This window comes from Apaloderma vittatum, unplaced genomic scaffold (genome assembly GCF_000703405.1).
Source record: "Apaloderma vittatum isolate BGI_N311 unplaced genomic scaffold, ASM70340v1 scaffold39060, whole genome shotgun sequence".
Lineage (NCBI taxonomy): Eukaryota > Metazoa > Chordata > Aves > Trogoniformes > Trogonidae > Apaloderma > Apaloderma vittatum.
In genome coordinates, this window is record NW_009696916.1 from 1 (window position 1) to 3,672 (window position 3,672).

Sequence of the window (3,672 nt, forward strand, 5' to 3'; positions counted from 1 at the left end):
GAGGGCTGGAGGGAGAAGGCCCGGGCAAGCCCTTGAAGTGGCGATAAGTTTGTGGGCAGAGCACCTGAGGAAGCGGGATCACAGCGGGGGACAGCGGGCTCCGGAGGGATGTCAGCCGGGGGGGCTTGGGAAGGAGGGTTTTGTTAGGCGAAGAAAATCTGTCTGGAGACGTCTGCAGAGGGGCAGGCCCGCTGCAGGGTCAGGGCCGCAGAGCTGCAGCCTCGGATATTAAAGCGTCGGTGCTTTATTGTCGTATTAAGGATTTTGATGTGGCTTTTTTAAAACCTTATTGGAAGAGTGACGAGGGACACCTCTCTGAGACAAACCTGCCTCGCCCGGGGATGCTGCAGGTGTGTGGTTGTGCGGAGGCTGTCTCGGCAGGGACGCGGCCCCCAGCTCTGTGCTGAGGCTCAGAAACATCAGTGTGCTTCCCACCTCGGTGGTGGGAGCTTTTCTTCCTCCACCCTCTAACTGATCCCATTATTGTAAAGAACATTAAGGAGAATTAAAAAAAAAAATGATTAGCAATCCACTTATAATTTAACAAGACTGGACAGTGCTTTAATATATAGGAGGAAAAGCTATTTTGAGAACTACATGGAGCAGCGCTAGTTTCGATCAAAGGCCACATCCTGCTACTGGATTTTCTGAGGCATCATTACCAGCTTTCTGATCTGCACAGTTAATACAAAAACAGTAGATCCCAAAAATCTCTGCCTCCATCTGCAAATTAAATTTTACAGATATTTCACAGAAGAGGAGTTCAAGCCTTTTCAGATGACAATTACCAAAAACATTTCTCAGAGTATGAGCCTTTAGTGTAAGCCTCCTGACAGATGAGTGGTTCTGCTCTAAGTTGTCCACAAAAGTGTACAGAACCTGTACAGAGCAGACAGTAAAAACTGCAAAGTCAGCTCAGAGAGTGCACAGCACGAGATGCTGTATATGGTGCCTTCTGGGTAGTAATGCAAAGCTTCTCCAAGTCAAGCTTCAAGTAGCTTGGTGAAGTTCAACAAGGCCAAGTGCAAGGTCCTGCATATGAATCAGGCAATCCCAAGCACAAATACAGGGTGGGCAACCAGTGGATTGAGAGCAGTCCTGCGGCAAAGGAACCTGCTGGTGAAGGAAAAACTGACCCAGCAATGGGGGTCACATTGTGACCCAGCAATGTGCTCTTGCAGCTCAGAAAGCCTATCATATCCTGGTCTGCATCAAAAGAAGTGTGACCAGCAGGTCAAGTGAGGTGATTCTCTCCCTCTACTCTGCTATTTTCTTTATTATAAAAATGTCTGTTGTTTCTATTGTTTTTTTTAATTATGGATGCACCTGTACAGTGATCATTTATGTCCAAAAAAAAAATTGGTCTTGTCCATTTGAAAAGATCTGTGTAATTAAATGAAGAACAAGCTTGGGAATAGGATTTGCTACCAGGTACAATACATAGTATCAAATATTAGAAAAATACATAATAATACTGACTTTTTTCATTAAATTCTCTCTTCTGGAAATCTATAACGAAAAGCTTTTTGATCTTCTGAATCCCATTCCCAGTGCTGGAGAAATACTGCAGGTGTCTGTTGATCTCTTAACAAGACAGCAGTAACTGTGAAAGGTTTGGAAGAAATACCTGTACACAGAAAAATATGAAGCCTAGCAAATTTTGGAAAGAGGTTCAGCAAAAAAGAACTACTGCTGCCACTTACACAAATAAATATTCCAGTTCATCCTACTCTGTGTTCACAGCTACCATCCATATGAAAGAAACAAGAGCAGATGGACAAAAGCTTATTAGAACTGGGAAGAGAAGCTTGGTTGATCTTGCAGGATTGAAAACACTTCAGTTTAGGGCATGTGATAAAAGAGCTGGTGAACCTGAAAATGCCAAGTAGTCTCTTCTGGCTCATGAAAGAGTTATTACTGCCCTTGTGGAAGGAGACATAGAGAATCTTAAACAGAATCCTTCAAGACTCCCTTGGAAAACAACAAAAAACATCAATAATTGCCACAGTTTCTCTCATATCTATAAATCCAGAGGAAACATTGAGTATACTGGATTATGCTCAGAGAACAAAGAACATAATGAAGCCTGAAGTTAATGAGCAGTTTCCAAAAGGATCTGTTATTAAGGAAGATACCAAAGAGATTGAGCATCTAAAAGGAGACCTCACTGCTGCACAAAAGTAAAATAGAATCTATATTTTCACTGAAAATTCATGAAGCTCTTAAAGGAAAGCTGACAGTTCAGGAAGAACAAGTTACAGAGTATACTGACATAATCTCTGCCATGGAAGAAGAAGTGAAAACATTCACACTAAATCATTCACAATTAATAAAAGTAAACCTTAACAATGAAAACAGATCTGCAAATCAGGAGAACGAACTGCAAGAACCACAGGCTTATCTGCAAGAACCCAAGGTTCCTCTGACTCAGAACAAATTTGTGGTTTCAGTTTTTGAAAACACCAAGGAAAAGCTCCATGGCACAACTAACCATTTGCTTAGTACTGTTAATACAAAAGAGGTATCTATGCAAAACTGAATCATAAGAAGGCTGTTGATCAACACAATGCTATTGTTCAAATACATTTGCAGGAGAAATTAATCTTCTATTCAGTAAAATACAAGATTTAGTTAGTGACAACAGTCTGAAGTAGCAACAGATGTTGATGTCTTATGTATATTTTATAGATGTCCTCCTACCTGCCAGTTGTCACCAGCTAGTGTTTTTGCATTAGTTGTATTGGTGTCTTTTTGCCTTTGTTAAAAGATTGCTGACTTACGAACTTTCTTACATATCTGAAAAAATATTACAGAATATGGCTCTGCCATTTAATAGTAAAGCTGAGCTGTTGAGGTTGATGGAGGGGCATGTATGTGGATTAGTAAGAACATTAAATATGTTGACACCAATGGGGAACATTGTTCTGGAAATAAGCTGTCAGTTTCAGAATAGCATAAGGAAATTTTCTGCTGTGGCTTAGGAGATGGAGGGCCATAAAAAGAATATCTTCTTAGGAGATCTCTGTCTCACTCTGAAAAAATTATGAGAAGAAACAGCCAATGTTTTTTCTCAGCTGCAAAATCCTGTGAGAGCGTAAGAGACATGGAAATGGCAAAGTTTGTATATACAAAGGGCGCAAATGAATTAGTGTCTTCACTGCAAAGCCAGCTGGACCTGTTTGCACAGGAGGTGCAGAAGAACTTTGCTGGCATAGTGTCAAAAAACGGACATTTGAAGAGCACCATCACTGCTGGGCAAGAAAACATTTACCTGGAAACGATGGACCTAGACAGCATTAAAACTTCTGCTTCAAAACAAATTTATTGCATCTCTGGATAATTTCTTTCAAGAGCTTAAGGACATAAATGGTGAAAACAAAAAGATGCTGGTGCAATCCATTGTCTGTTCTCAGCAACTTCCTAGCCAGTCTCAAGATACTGGTAAACAGAAACCATTTACAACTGCTTGACAGTCATCTCTATGGATCAGTAGCAGTTCTTCTTCAGCAGTGAGAAACAGCAGCTTCAGCATTTACAATAGAAAACAGAAGATTTGTGACTGAGATCAGTATTTTATATTGAATATTTTGCTCTGCATTAAGTTGCAGTAGATGTGGTTTGGAACTACCCCATTGCATAAATAGATCCTACAATAGATTTTATTATATGCAT

General features: G+C 40.5%; 1 pseudogene; it reads left to right on the forward strand.

Annotated features, from left to right (window-relative positions):
• The first annotated feature begins 1,492 nt into the window (after window positions 1–1,492).
• LOC104269944 lies at window positions 1,493–3,470 on the forward strand (annotated as a pseudogene).
• The last annotated feature ends 202 nt before the right edge of the window (window positions 3,471–3,672 follow it).